Here is a 16,471-nt window from a genome sequence, read left to right on the forward strand (position 1 = left end):
TGCTGGTTAAACTTATGGGTCTACAGTTACCCGGGTCTGTTGCCCTTGATCTTCTCTGTTAGAAACATCTAAGGTCTCTCTAATTGCTGTAGGTGCTTAGTACGGTACATACCGAATGGGGAGTTATACTCAATTATGGTCCAGATATGTGCCGAGTATAGTGTGGTATAACTTCTTGTACTCTCAATGTGATGCCTTTACAATTAAGTGAGCTACATGGAAAGCTTTCCCTACAATGGTGGTCGAAGTTAAGGTCATGGTCAATCTGTGACCCAGGTCCCTTAAAATTTCATGGGTACTTAGGGTATTGCTATTGATTTGACAGTGTGAGAAGGGACATTGTTTGTGCCAAAGGGGATGAAGATGCATTTCTTTGCATTCAGTGTGAGACCATGACTAATACGCCAGTTGTTGTTTGTCTGTGTGAGACCCTCCTGAATATACTGACATCATTTGGGGATTCAGTGATTGCACCAGTTTGCAGTCATCTGCAAACATAGTCAGCCACAACCCTTTAGGTTTGACCTGAATTTCTGAGAATTATATACAAAACAGTAAGAGGCTCAGCACTGACCCCCTTGGCCCCCCACTGTCGCTAACTCTGATGTCATATCTCACTGTCTTCTGAAGCCTTTTCCCCACCACAATTCCCACACCATTTCTAGTCTGTCGTCTCCCTGAGTGGTAGACTCTGGATCCCAAGCCAACTGGCTTTGCTTCCATCTTATCTCCTGGATACAGAGCATGTCCAGCTTCCTTCTAACCATCATGTCATCCATTTCCAACCTATATCCAGTCAGTGAACCTATATTGAGGGTAGCAATCCCTAGTTCATGTTTTATAGGTTGACTGGCTTTCATCCAGCTTTTTCTCAACAGCTATTCCAGGTAATAGTAACCAAACAGCAGCCTATTGACCCAAGGCTGTTGAGTTTTACTGCAGGCACATACTGACCAATAGAGACACATAGACCCATCCCCTTCATTAGTATGTGTCCCTGGCATAAGTCAGAGTAGGCCGAGTCCTCAATCCACTTAGTATCAGCAAATAGCAGTGCCCATTTTATGGCAATATTAGTCAGTGTGAATCACCTACAGCCAATTTATATGCTATCAAGTTGCTAGCTCTGAAATGGCATTCAGTCTATAAACCATATTCTCCTTTCTAGAGGACACTGCATACCACATTTGATGCCTAATTGGCACCACCTGGAGCCTGTCCTGCTGCTGTCCACAACTCCATTCCAGGCTGAGTTTGAGTTGGAAACACCCAGCATGTTTTTTATAAGGTGGGAGTAACCCCACAGGGAGAACATGCAATCTACACAGGCATTTTGTTGGAGATCAAGATCAATCCTTGTATCCTTTTCATGGGAAACAAAGACCTTAACCATTATTGCAACTGTTTATTCAAAAGCACTATCCCTAGTTTTAATTATTTTTTTCCATTTTAGCCATTGTGGAAGTTATCACTTTAACTCACTTATATCTCAGAGGTACCTGTTGGTTTAACATTTGCAGAAAGGTGGTACTGAAGTATGAAAAAGCATCATCTACTGGCAGTATTTTTAGTGGGGTCCAGTTGTAAGGTCTCATGGTCTCAGTGAAACGTCTTGGTTGAAGTTGGTAAGTTTTCTTATAGAGTTTAGGTGTTGGCCCCTTGATGATTTTTATGAAGCTTCTGATTCTATCAGTTGGATGGTGGTTGCTAAGTGTATAAACAAGGATTCCAGCCTGGTTTATTTTTTTTCTAAGTTAGTGGATAGTATACAATCCTGAGTTCTAGCTTCGCCAGAGGATTTATTATATTTTGTTGGATATTTAATTACTTGGATCAGACTGGATAGACTGATATTTAAGTGTGATGTGCTAGTGTCATGATCAGACCAGTCTATGTTGAAGTCATAGAATAGATTGCGTTACATTGCTAGTTATCCAGTTAAGTATTTTCAGTGGTATTAGTATTGTTTCCATTTCTATTATGCATATTGCCTTATGGGAATTCAGTTTCTGACTGATTATTATTCGTTCTTCTGTATCAAATGTTGTGGGGCGTTTGGAGTGCATTGCTGTTTCTAAGGTGTTAAGGAACATGATACGTACTCCTCCAGCATGTCTGGTGGTCCAGTCATTTCTTTTTATTATATTATATCTTAGTTGTAGTACTTCTTCATATTTGATGATGAATTTTAACTATGTTTCAGTGAATACTTGTATGTGGGGTGGTAAGTTTGATTCCAGGTGTCAAGTTCACCAGTTTTATTGCAGATGCTGCATGTATTTCTGATATATATATTGTATGGCCTGCGTGAGCTGCTTTGGTATTTTTTTTTGTTTGTTGTGTTTTAGAGGGGCATTAGCTACAGTGGCTGAATGATTATTTGCATGTATGTTATGGGTTAAGTGTGGCTGGATGGGGATTTTATCTACCGTTAGTGGTGGAAGTTCCTGGGCTTGAGTGTATAGGTTCATAGGTTCATACTAGGCTATCTGCTCTAGGGCATTGATAAGCCTAGCCAGAGTGTGTTTGGCTTTCGCCACCCATTTTAAATTAATTTTGCTATGTCTTTTTTTGAGGTTAGTATACTGTGCCTCTGTCTAACAGTGACACAGAAGTGATAGCCGGGGTAAACCTACGATCTCCCATCCACTCATCAAGATTCCTCTTGAAGAGAGTCAATGTGGGACTCTGCCTAACCTGGACTGGGATTTTATTCCAGTGTGAAGGGAGCCTCTGGGTTATGAATCTGTCCCTCCAGCATGTCCTATTTATTTCAGTGCTGAGGTTCAAGTCTCTCGAGCGCGTAGCTCGATGGGATTTGGATTTTCTGAGGTGCAGCATGTCCATTAATTCCGGGTTGGACATGGTTTATACGTCAGGCACAGATCCCTCTGAGCAGGCGGTATGCCACTGAGTAGAGCTGGAGTTTCTTTCACCGGGCAGCATATGGCATCTGTTTGAGCCCTTTGATCCTCTTGGTGAGTACTTTTGGGGTCTTTCCAGTTGCTGCAGGTGTCTGGTAAGGTACATCCCAAAAGGGGCATTGTACTCAATTATGGGCCTGATGAGGGATGAGTAAAGAGGCACGATGACCTCCCCTGATCTAGATGTGAATCCCTTCATGATTAGGTGGGCTATATAAAATGTTTTTCTAACCACTTTGGCCACGTGGTTGTCAAATGACAGATTGCTATCAACTTGGGTCCCCAGGTCCCTAATGACTTCTTCTGTACTTAATGGATTACCACCTATGTGGTAATTTGTGGGCACTTTGTTTTTGCCAAAGGGGATGACTATACACATTTTGGCTTTTAGCTTGAGGCCATGGCTCTGGCACCAGTTGTCTGTTTCTATGAGGCCCTTTTGGAGGATGCTTGTGTCAGCTGGAGAGTTGATTATGGTGCCCAGTTTGCAGTCATCTGCGAACTTGGTCAGCCACAGTCCTTCCGTGTTGGCCTGTACCGCCGAAAAATATATACCGAAGAGAGGTCCCAGGACTGAGTCTTGTGGGACACCACTTGTAACTGGTTTGGAGTCTGACATGGCTCCAGCAATTCTAACCATGTGGGTTCTGTCCTTGAGCCAGTTTGCAACCCATCTAGTGACATAGGGGTTTATATTTAAGCTGGTGAGCTTATCTATAATGCCTGAGTGGGGTATTGTATCGAAGGCTTTTGCAAGGTCTAGGTAGGCTGTGTGGACCACCTTCCCCTCGTCAATGGTCTTGGTGACTGTTTCAAAGAAATCAACCAGGTTTAAGAGGCAGGATCTGCCCTTAACAAAGCCAAACTGGGTAGGATCCAGTGTCTGTAGGTCCCCAATATCTTTATTTATGAGGTCCATGATGATCCTTTCCATAGCTTTGCAGACCAGCTAGTCAGGCTTATGTTAGTTTATTATAAACTTATGATAGTTTCCAGGATCCGTTGAGGCACCACCTTTGTGGAGAGGGACCACTGTTGCTGTACGCCACTCTTTGGGTACATATCCTGTAGTAAGGCTAAGATTGAACAGTAGTTTTATGTTTGGGTTTAGCTCTTCTTGGAGTTCATGTAGGACGCAGCCTGGGACACCATCTGGTCCCATTGATGCTGTGTTTTTTGCTTTGGAGAGGGCGGCTCTTACCTGAGCATCTGAGATGTCAGGGGGGCAGCACTCTGTTGGGATAGATATTTGCCCTTTTGGTGGGGAGGGGGGGGGAGTTTGCACTGAACCTGTCAGCTAGGATGTTGGCAATGTCTGTGGGCTCGGTGTATCTTTTGTCATTTTGGACTAATTCTGAGAATTCCCACCCAGATTCCTAACATAACTAAAGAAAGCCTTGTGATTATCCTTAGTGTCCTGTGCAATTTTTCTCTCGAAGCTGGCCTTAGACGATTTTATGAGTGCCCGTAGTTTTTTGCTAATGCTGATCAGAGATGCCTTCCCTTTTTGGGATTTTGCTCTATCATGTAGTAGCTTCCTCCTTCTATTGTATAGTTTGTTTATGGCTGGGGTCCACCAGACAGGACGTCTGCCTTTGGAGGATTGGGTCTTGGTTTTATTTGGGATTGCATGATCCATGCATTCCTGAAGGTGTTCATAGAATGCGTTTATAAAGGATTCTGCGGTCTGGGCCGTATTTTCCACAGGCCCGGGGGCTTTGAAGGATTCCGCCTCGGTTTTGAGGTGTGTAAAATTTGCTTTAGAGAAGTTTTTCACTGTGGTTTTCTGGGCAGGGGGTGGGGTCGGGATGTGAATATCCAGTGAGATTAGTTTATGGTCTGATCTTACCAGTGAGGGATACACTTCTGGTCTGGAGCATAGTGTCCCCATGTTGGTGATGATCAGGTCCAGTATGTTTTCCCCTCTTGTGGGAGTGGTAACAAGTTGTTCCATAGCATTTCAGTTTATAAATTCTAGGAACCTTTGGGCTAGAGTGTTGGAGCTAGAGTAATGCTCCCAGTCTATGTTTGGGTAGTTGAAGTCGCCCAATATAATGGTGTTTGGAGAGACCTTCATATTTTCCAGTATTCTCAGGATGGCCGAGTGGGGTTCCTGTGTTTGGGAGGGTGGTCTCTAGCAGGCTATAAACTGGAAGGCAGTTTTACCCACTGTTAGTTGCACATGGATAGTCTCTGATGCTTCATGTTGTGCCACCAACCTGGAGGTGTGGGTATCTTTGACGAATATTGATACCCCCCCTCCTTTTGTGGTTCGGTCCAAGTTTTGTGGCCGAAAAGCATGGTATGAGGTATAACCTGGTAGTGCTGGGGTGCTCTCGGGAGCCTTGAACCAGGTTTCTGTTACTGCACAGATATCGATGTTCTCCATGCTAAGGAGAGTTTCGAGTGTGTGCATCTTGAGGTTTAGACTTCTGGCGTTGAGTAGCATTACTCTTAGTTTCTTATCCCTTGTGATACCTATGGAGGTGGGTTTGTCTTTTGAGCCTTGCCTAAAAAGGCACTATGGGGGTAGCAAGAGCCTTTGCCAATATTCGAAAGCCCAGGGGTGACAGGTGCAAGCCGTCCCTAGCGAAGCATCGTGGCTTGTCGAGCATGTCATCCCAGGCTGACAGGCATTGGATCCTCTTTGAATGACACCAATACTTAAGCCAATTGTTGAAATTGATCATCTTGTCTTCATATTGTGGCATCATTCTTGGTGAGGGTAAGATACTACTCAAGGTCAGGGTCATACCGGCCTGGGCTACATGCTCAGAGAGCTCCTCTATGTCTCTTTTCATGTAGTCCAGGGAGGTACATCTCAGGTCATTCACACCAGCATGGACAATGACTGACTCATATTTGTACTTGCCTTGGAGTGACCTGAGTGCTTGTGTTATGTGGCGGATCCTAGCGCCCGACAGGCAGCTCACCGTGACCTTCTCCTTGTTCAGCCTGGTGAGAGGGACGTCAGTGTGCCTGATGATAGAGTCACCTATTACAAGTGTATCAGGTGTGTTGTTTAGCGTTAAGGGCTGTGACTGTTCGGCACACTGGCTTTGTGAGCTATGTGTTGCACGTGTTTTGTTTTGGGGTAGCAGTTGCTTCACCATATATTGCCATTATTTGGTGCACTTTAGGGGTTTGGTTAAATCTGACAGCTACTTGCTTTCTGATTCTAGGCAGAAGTTTGGTGTAATGGTTTCTTTTAGCAGAATGCATTTTTTTTTAAAGTAAGTGGTGGTTGTTGTAAAGTGAGAAGCTGTTCTGGAGGATGTAATTGACAATTGTAGTTGTGGGCTCAGTAATAGCACCCTTTGCAGGGAGTTGAAGGTTTTGTGACGGCTGACAGGATCTTAGCATTGATAGCAGGATTAAAGTAGAGAGTATGGCTAAAGAGACAAGGTAGCATATTTCACATGCAGTACACAGGGTTGATGTTTTGGTCTGGAAATGATAACTGGTTGATTATTTTAGTGAGTTGAGGATCTGTTTGTAAAGGTTAGTGTAGTGAAGAGTTGTGTTAAGGTTGATTAGAATTAGATATGTATGTTGCAGTGCAATGTTTATGGTGAGAGTAGTGATATGAAGGGGTCAAGAGGTATGCTGAGTGAGGGAGGGTTGAATGGCAGAGCATTTTGAAAAGGAAGACTTTGGGGTGGTAGTTCATGGGAGTGGATAAATGGTTGTGTATAAATGAAATGTTGGGGTTGGGAGGGATGAGAAATCATGGGGCTGAAGCACTGCTGAGCATAGCAGACCTACCCTTAGGTAGCAGTGAACTCTTACAAAAACGAGGAGAAAATATATCTTCCACCTCCTTGTTAGGGCTATGGAACAGGAAGGGAAGTGGCTTCAGTTATCAACCAAAGAATAACAAAGGGGGCAGGAACAACACTCTGATGAAAGGCTCAGGCAGGTTAAAAAATTATGAATAAAACTATTTAAAAGCATAAGTTTGTGTACTCCATGCAGCTGATTAAGGATAACCAGTAGTTATACTGATTAAAATTGGTGTTGACCCCCCCCCCCTTTTTTTAAGTCTGTATAAACAGCCTGTTTCTATACTGTTTTTGCATGTTTCTTTGGTTTGGTCTCTAAATTATTTTCCAGTTTCTGGCAGCTGGGTGGAGGTAGGGGGGTTGTAATGGCCAACACTGGGAGGAATAGAAAGACAGGATAGCATAATATTTGAATACCAAATAGCACATAACTCTTCCCACTTCCAGTAGGAATGTGGGATACTACTCAAATCCATTTTAAAAACACAAAATGAAAAAACGATGGGAAATGTAAGCACATTTTTAAAGAGACAGTCTAAAATCTGCAGACTTAATTTTACTTTGGAAAAAAGGTAGCTGTGAGATGTGTCCCATTTTTTTTTATTGTTGCCACTAGCATGTTGGTCTTGTAATATGGTTTCCTGTGCCATTACTGAGCCCACAGCTTCAAAAATCATTTGTGATGAGGGGGGATACAGAAAATTGTGTGAAGGGGTAAATGAAGCCTGAAAATAGAGGCATAGCTCAAAAAATAGGGACATCATGTGAAGGGGTAAATCAGGCCTGAAAATAGGAACTTTTCTTCAAAATAGAGAAAGATGAGAGGTCTACCCATAAATAATAATGGCATTCTCAGACTAAAGATTCAGTACATTATAGCTACAATACTTTTCCAAAACCTCAGTATGTATAAGACAATCTAAGAGGACTTGCATTTTATAAGCATCTTAAAGGTGTAGCTCATTCTTACATTTTTACTGCAGAAACAATAGCAGCAGTTAACAACAATAAACAAAACAGCTAGATATTTCAAAATAATCCACAAAGGCATGATTTGCTCATAGTAAAAATAAATAAATAAATAAATACAGTGTTATCACAACAAAACAAGTTTTGTTTTAATCACACATCAAATTTCATAGGCGATTAATTAGCATCCCCACTTGACATTTGATTAGATTAGATGCTCCTCTGGAGATGCTGGTTTAAATACAGCTTGACTTGAAATGGCAGACTAAGAAAGTAGGCAAAGCACATTGAGTTTATTAAAGTGAAGTAGCTATGTACCCTTGCAATGCAACCATAGTTTTTAGAATCACTCATGGAGTTTGATTTAAGATTTTAATGTAACACGAACCTCAGGTATGTATGTATTAGATTTGCCAGGCTCAACATTCAGGACTTTAGTATGAAAGCTTATGAACAGTAATTTAAATGAAAGACCATCCTTTACATCTGTTTGCCTGTAAAGCAGGTAAATTCACAGTGATGTTGTTAGTATGCCAACCAGAAGTGGGAAAAATACAGCCTGATAGTAGTAGGGTTTTCATCCTTAGAGCTATAATACTTAAGAAAGACGTGTGTAACTGTATCCAGTTTGCAGTCTGAACTACCAAGTCTTTTCTGCCGAGTTACTCCAACACTGAGGCGATGAGTTCACTTTATGGGTGAATGCTGTCAAATAAACTGTTCTTAGGGGAAGGGGCTTCAGTGAAATATATGTTAATAGTTAAGTACTAGGCTAGCTGCCCTTGTGGGCCATTTTAAGCCAAGCCAATTTCCCTTTATGTGATCGAAACAACCTATCCCATTTGGTTACAGGCTTTACCCATCCCATGGTTGATAAAAAGAAGTTATGTCCTTACCATAACGTTCCATGTGGAGTGTTCATCTCGCCTTGGTTATTACACATGGGTTCGGAGCCGATCCTCGGCTCCGTGCCGGCCGCCTGCAAGCTCTGCATCGAGAAGAAGCTCGAGGACATCTAATACCCACAATCCCCCTCTGCCTTTACCTCAGATCTAGTTTGCAAGCAAACCAGACATAAAGCACGCACACATGCCAACTATATACATAAGGTACATATATACAAACATACCAAGGGTATGATAGTAACACTAATACTGCAACAGCAGAAGGAGAATACTCCAGACCAGGCACCAAATCGAACGTTCTTCCTAAGGGTGGGAAGGGTGGGAGTGTAATAACCAAGGCGAGATGAACACTCCACATGGAACGTTATGGTAAGGACATAACTTCTTTATGTGAGAGTGTTCAATCTCGCCTTTGTTCTTACACATGGGTAGCGTCCCTAGCTCCATGATCCTGAGGAACTCAAGGGAGAACGTTCTTGAGCACAGTGGAACCAAAGGTTGCCCTATCCCTAGAAACCCTGTCCACTTTGTAATGAGAGATAAATGTATGTGGTTTAGCCCAAGTAGCAGCCGCACAAATAGTGTCTAAAGGTAAGCGAGCTGCATGAGCCAAAGATGTAGCAACTGATCTGGTAGAATGTCCTCTGGGTTTTGCTGCTAATGTTTGGTCAGAAGCTTCATAAACATAAATGATACAGTCAGTTAGCCACTTAGAAAGAGTTCGTTTCGTAACTGCAAGACCCTTTCTGCTGTCAGCAAAGGCTACAAATAGTTGATCAGATTTCCTGTGATCTTTTGTTCTATCCAAATAAAATCTGAGTTGTCTATGGACGTCTAGTTTGTGCAACATATACTCCAATTTATTAGAGTGGTTTTAAAGAAGGTGGGTAATTCGATGGACTGATTAATATTACTAGAAGAACAAACTTTGGGAAGAAAGGATGGATTAGTGCGTAGGGATACTCTGTCAGAATGAAAAATTAAATAAGGATGTTTGACCGAAAGGGCCTGAAGCTCAGACACCCGTCTAGCAGATGTAATGGCCACTAGAAATAATGTTTTCCATGACAAAAATTTCAAAGCGCAACTTGAAGCTGGTTCAAAGGGTGGTAACATCAATTTAGAGAGCAATAAGTTTAAATTCCACGGTGATGTCGGACTTCTGACTGGTGGTCTGATATGGAAAGAACCTTTTAAAAAGGCTTTACAAAGTCTGTGAGCCATAATAGGCGCACCACTTTCTTCTACATGATAGTTAGAAATGGCAGCTAACTGTACTCTTAAAGTAGCCGGGGAAGCTCCTTCATGAAATAATTCAGTCAAGAATTCTAAAACCTTGTTCAAAGGAGCTGTAACAGGGTCCAACTGATGTGACTCCGCCCAGAAGACAAAACGTTTCCACTTACTGGTGTAAGTCTTTGTAGTGGAAACTTTATGAGAAGCTACTAAAATATCCTGAACCGCAGATGTAAGGGGAACCGACCTGGCTAGAAAGGGAAGCGGAGCAGCCAAGCTGCTAGATGGAGAGATTCTAGAGATGGGTGAGGAACTCCTGACGAGTGAGTCAGTAGATCTGGCTCTGGGTCCAGCATCCAAGGTCCCCGAATGCGGTGATGCAATAGAAAGGGGAACCAAATTTGACGAGGCCAGAACGGAGCAATGAGAATAATAGTCCTCTGAAGGTTGTTTGCTTTCTGTAGGAACTTTGCAATCAGGGGAAATGGAGGAAAAGCATATAGGAGACCCGGGGGCCAATCGTGCACCAGCGCGTCCCTGGGGACTTCCCCTGGAGGGGGTAATAGGGCAAAGTAGCTCCTGCATTTGGCGTTCATTGGAGACGCAAACAGATCGCAGGTAGGCTGGCCCCATTTGCGAAAAATCCTTCTCGCAACTGACTGTTTGAGGGACCACTCATGAGGCAATAGTATTGCCCTGCTCAGCCTGTCGGCTATGACGTTGGATGACTCCGGGATGTGCGTTCCGATCAGAAAGCGACCGTGGACTCTGCCCATTGCCAAATTCTCATGGCCTCTCTGCATAGTTGGTAAGACCTGGTTCCCCTTGCTTGTTTATGTACCAGACTACGGACATGTTGTCTGTCTGAACTGCAATGGTCCCTGGAGGAAGAAGGGGAGCAAAGTGTTGCAACGCCAAAAACACTGCCCTCAACTCCAGAACATTGATGTGCAGATTGTACTCCAGATTGGTCCATTCGCCTTGGACTGTCTGTCCCTGAAAGATGCCCCCCCACCCTATCAGGGAAGCATCCGTGGTTATCGTCGCTGACGGTGCGGGTAGCACAAATGGTCTTCCGCTGGATAGGTTGCAAGTCTGTAACCACCACATTAGGTGTGATTTGCATGTTTTCGTTATCAATATTTCGTGAGTCAGTGGAAGTTGTTGGAATGACCATTGTGCAAACAGAAGCCATTGTAGCACTCTCATGTGCAGTCTTCCCAATGGTATCGCAATGAGAGAAGCTGCCATGTGCCCCAAAACTTTCAGAACAATTTTTGCTGGGGACTTTCTGGACGACAGAAGAAGGGAAATGTTGAATTGAAGTGCTACTATTCTTTCTGTAGGAAGTTTTAGAACTAACTGACGCGTATCTAAATCCGCTCCTATGAATAAGATATGCTGTGATGGCTGTAGCAACGATTTTTCGAAATTTACTGAAATGCCAAGGTGTGTACAAAGTTGTAGGGTGTAATCCCTGGCTTGTATCAGTTGACGCCTGGTGGTGGCAGACAGGAGCCAGTCGTCCAGATACGGAAACACCTGGAATCCTAGGCGCCTCAGATGAGACGCTACCACTGCCATGCATTTGGTGAAGACCCTGGGGGCTGTGGTCAGACCAAAGGGCAGGGCTCGAAACTGATAGTGACTGGCTCCCAGCCGAAGCGCAAATGATCCCTGGACGCCCTGGCCATTTTGATGTGGTAGTATCGTCTTTCAGATCTATTGAGCACATCCAGTCGTCCTTCTGTAAGAATGGAAGGATCGATTGAAGCGTGACCATCCGAACTTTTCCTTCTTGACAAAGGTGTTGAGATGACTTAGGTCCAGAATTGGCCTCCAGTCCCCTGTTTTCTTTGGAACTAAAAGAACCTTGAGTAAGTTCGAATCCTATTTGGTCCGCTGGGACTGGTTGGATGACTCTTTTTCTAGCAGCTTTGAAATTTCTGTAGCTGCTGGCTCTCGCAGATGGGGTGGTACATCTGGGAGTTTTCTTTTGGAATGGGGTGGATAGAAATGGGATTTTGTAACCTCTGGTAACAACGCTTTTTACCCAATTGTCTGAAGAAAGGTTTTGCCAGGCCTGAGGGTATAAAGCTAGCGACCCCGACTGCCTCCAGAGCAGGACAGTCGGGCCTCCTCTCAGGAGTGCTGAAAAGGTTTGCCAGGGAGGTTATCCCTGTCACCTTGGTTGTGCGGACCCCCTCTGCCGCCAGGGCGGCGTCTTCCACCTCTGCCCCCCCCCTCTGCCTCTAGAGGGGGCATCACCCTGTGTGTTTGGGAAAGATCCTTGGGGTTTTCGAAACCACATTTTCCCACCACGTTGCCCTTTGGGGTACGGTCTGGAAGGGGTGGAAAAACGGACTCCGACAGCAGACAGAGTCTTTCCCTCCTGTTCACACTGGGTAAGGGTCTCCTTTACTTTAGGGCCAAAAAGTGTGGCTCCGTCAAATGGGGCATTAGTAAAGGAAGACTTGAAGGCTTCCGCAAATGAACATAAGCGCATCCAGGATTGCCTACGAAGAGCAATCGCTGAAGCCGCTGCCCTACTCGATCCTTCGGCTGCATAGGATATCAGCCTCATGGATGAGTTCACAATGGACGTAAGGGTGTTGAGATGCGCTGTAACTTTCTCTGAGACCGCGGCATCTGTAGCACCCTGGAGGGTATCTCCCAACTCTTTGACTAGATCCCTCTGTAAACGTGTAAAATGAGTCAAATAGTTCAGGGAACGCATAGAAAGCCGCTGAACTGAAAATGCGCTTCCCGTATCTGTCCATGGTCCTAGAATCTTTGTTAGGCGGATGGACAGATGAGGAAGACTCCGACATCTCCTTTTTCATGGCCGCTGCCACCACCATGGCGTCTACTGGAACTCCTTTGGTGAGGTAAGCTTTGTCCTGTGGTGCCGTGATGTACTTATTCGGCTTCCTAGGGACTGGTTCCACCGTGTCAGGAGTCTCCCACGCCCTTCGAGCAATCAATTCCATCAACTCATCAAAGGGCGGAGTGACCCAGGAGGAGGAAGGACGGGCACCAAATGCCTTCAGCAAAACTGACTCATCCTCAGAAGGGGGGAGGGCTTGCCAGTCACCTCTCTGTTTTAGGATCTCCAAGATGTCAGAAAAAGAGACATCCTCTGAAGGTGACTTAGGGGACCCTTCTGACTCATCTAAGTCAGTATCAGATGTCAAGGATTCTTGTGGAGAATCCAAGTGTCTCCTCTTACACAGTCTTTTCCTAGGAACTTCTTCGTGGGGAGCATCCGAAGAAGCCTCCGAGGAAGAGGGGGCACCCTCCAGGGGTGGCTGAGACACTGGTGCCCGACGCTTGGGCGTGGCCGTGGGTGCAGAGGAGGATAACGGTCCTTTGTGGGGAGGAGAAGCTGTACCTGCTGATGTGGTTGTCTGGGTAGACAACACCTTCCTCATGAGGTCGAAGGCCCCCGGGTCCCGAGTCGAGGTATCTCCCGGTTCCGAAGAAATGGGAAGAATCCCCGAAACAGGAGCCGAAGGCACCGACCCCGAGGACAGAACCGAATCGATCCGTGCCGAGGCCCCGAGAGGGTGGGTCAGAACCGAAACATCGGTCCGACTCTCGGTCCCGGAACCAAGGACGGATCTTCGGCCCCGAGACTCCGGTACCGGATCGGATGGAGTCGAGGTGAACGGTACCGACCGAGAAAAAGACGGTTCTGGCACCGAGGGCTCCACAATCATCAGTTCAGCTTCTTCCAGCTCCGAAGACTGGACAGGTCTCGGAGGAGGAACAGATGGAGATAGTGGCAGGCCTTCAAGTCTCGACGTCAACTGAGAGGAGACCGAGATAAGCTTGGACAGGGCCGTATGCTCCATCAGTTTCTGCACCACACGGTCCACGTCGGTGTCGGAAAGGGGCCTAGAAGAATGAGTCGAAGGGATCGAAGACGGAGCCGACCTCAGCAGAGTCGGTGGAGGGAGCTCCGTCACCGGTTCCAAGACTCGAGGCTCGGAAACTGCCAACAGTTGAACACTCGGCCCCGAAGTCTGTGGAACCGGTGATCTAACTAGACCCGAAGAGCTCGGAGCCGATGACTTTGGCTCCGACGCCTTCGACCTTCGAAGACTTGGATGCCTGGTCTGAAGCATCCAGAGCCTCCTGGAAAGAGGGTTTCAACAATCCTCTATCCATCAGTTTCCTGCGCCTATCTGTCATGACCCTCCCACTAAAAGAGTGACAAATAGAGCAGTCCTCTTGTAAGTGGAGAGGGCCAAGACAGTAGACACAGGAACTGTGGTTGTCTGTGACCGACATTTTTTGGCCACACTGACAACGTTTGAAGCCAGATTTTATTTTCTCAGACATACTGACAAATGAAAGAGACAGTCTAGTCCAGTAAAAAGTCAAATCCAGTAACAGTGTCAAATCCGGTAATTGAAAGTCCGTTTGATAATTGCTTAAAAGCAAGACTACAACAAAGTTTCTAGTCAAAAGTGTAAAATCCGGTAATTGAAAGTCTGTTTGATAATTGCCTAAAAAGCAAGACTACAACAAGTTTCTAGTCACAAGTGTCCAAGTAGGGGTGGTAGGCCCCGAAAAACTCTATACCCGAAAGTTAACTAAGTTAAACTTATTCTAAGGTACCGAGAATTTCTAATCCACTCACACACCGTACTCTATACTTTAATTAACTAGATTGAAAGAAAATTTTTTGAAATTTAAACAGAATAGATAAAAATCTTATCTGTAAAGCCTCGAGCTAGCCTCCAGCGATGCGTATGCAGCAGCGGCAAACTAGATCTGAGGTAAAGGCAGAGGGGGATTGTGGGTATTAGATGTCCTCGAGCTTCTTCTCGATGCAGAGCTTGCAGTCGGCCGGCACAGAGCCGAGGATCGGCTCCGAACCCATGTGTAAGAACAAAGGCGAGATTGAACACTCTCACATTTATATATTAATTCTAAGGAGAATAACTGGGATTATACCATAGGTAATTTGAGGAGACCCATGCTTGGAATAACGCATTTAGCAGATGTATCTGTCCATTAGTAATATAGGGGGCAGTCCTGGGATAAATTTTTGTTTCCTATCCATAGATCTAAGTTGCGCTTGAAAGTGGACAGGGAAGAACTTTGCTTTATGTGATGGAGAGTCTGTTCCTCAGCAGCAGTGTCCTCTGGGAAATATACCTGTCCTTCCAAACCATTCTGTTGATGTTACAAAAGAGGTTTAGATCCCTAGACCAAGTATTTCTAATGCCATTTGGCTTGCTAATGTGCAGTAAATCCATCAGTAATGGGTCAGAGGACGCCTTGTATGCCAGACACAAGTCACCTCTTAGCAGTCTATAGGATACCAGGTATAGTGACAGGACTTTGAGTCAGTCCATGTAGGACATGTTGTTTAGGTCTTGAATCCTTTCAGTAAGGTATATCTGTTGGTGTTCCATTTGTTGCATGTGTCGAGACAGATACATGCCAAAGGGGACATTATATTCAATGACTGGCCTAATGAGAGCTGATTAAAGTGGGACAATGACATCCCTAAATCTAGACACAATCCCTTTGTTTATAAGCTGTGCATTACAGAAGGACTTTGCTACAACACACATATGTTGGTCAAAATGTCCACCTAACCTTCCCTATGGCCACTGTTTATGTATTTTTTTAGTTATTTGTTAACTGAGTAGGGGGACTGGTCCAAAGACCCATTTTCAGCCATAACACTGGCACGCAGGGAGTTACACTTGTTTGTAAAATTTACTGTTAAGAAATAAGTGTCTCAAGACATTAGTACAGCATCATGTCAGTTACAGTAGTAGAAGAAATAGTTGACAGTATTCAGTTAAAAAGCATTACATACGGAACATTCTTTTCAACAAGTTACATAACTGTACAGCATTTGCAGTTTACAGAACCAGACATTGTTTACATATTACAGTAATGCACTCCAACTGAGTGCAAAGAAGGTGCTGCTGTCTGTTTTGATGTTGTGTCAGGGATTGAACCTGGTGTCCATCTACTCATTGTCAGTGAAGCAGCTGTAGCAGTACTTTCATTGTAGATGCTTTAAAAGGGTTTTGTTTGAACTCTGAATAATTTGCTTTCTTAGTACATGAGGGAGGTGGTTCCAGTTTTCTCGGGCTCAATGTTGCTAAAGCTTTTCTCACCAACTTACTCTTCTGTGCCTTGTTTGAATTGGGTAGGTAGTATGGAATGAAGTAAATGTAAAAAGATGAATAGCATATTCCAGTTGTAGAATAAGCACATTGATGGCAAGGGCCCACCTGGCTTGAAGGATGAAGTGATTGGCAGTTGTATATAACACTCATGACACCCTGAGGTAAGTATTCACTTTGTATGTTTTTATTTCTGTATGCGATTTGAAGGAAACCTTGTGAACTGGTGTAATATACTAAGTTTGGATTATTTGAACATTATCTAGACTAGTTATGATTTGGGGGTTTCTATTAGTTAACTTGTGAGTTATGCAACATACCACTGTAGCTGCTTTAGCAGTGTTCAGTGTTAGTTTATTGGTCAGGCACCAGTGACATTCTAGCCATAGAGCTGTTAGCTAAGAAATAGTGATAAGGACATCAGTCTTTCTTGCCTAAGGAGCACCATACCACTAACTGTCCAGCTTTTCACAGAATATCCAAATGCCTGCCTGATTTTA

General features: G+C 44.4%; 1 protein-coding gene across 1 annotated transcript in view; it reads left to right on the plus strand.

Moving 5' to 3' along the window:
- LOC122815037 (gamma-secretase activating protein) overlaps nt 1-16,471 on the plus strand; it is a 1,452,063-nt gene that overhangs the window by 1,410,550 nt on the left and 25,042 nt on the right. The gene's annotated exons all lie outside the window — the stretch shown is intronic.

This window comes from Protopterus annectens, chromosome 11.part0 (genome assembly GCF_019279795.1).
Source record: "Protopterus annectens isolate FY-2018-M chromosome 11.part0, PAN1.0, whole genome shotgun sequence".
NCBI classification, from domain to species: domain Eukaryota; kingdom Metazoa; phylum Chordata; order Ceratodontiformes; family Protopteridae; genus Protopterus; species Protopterus annectens.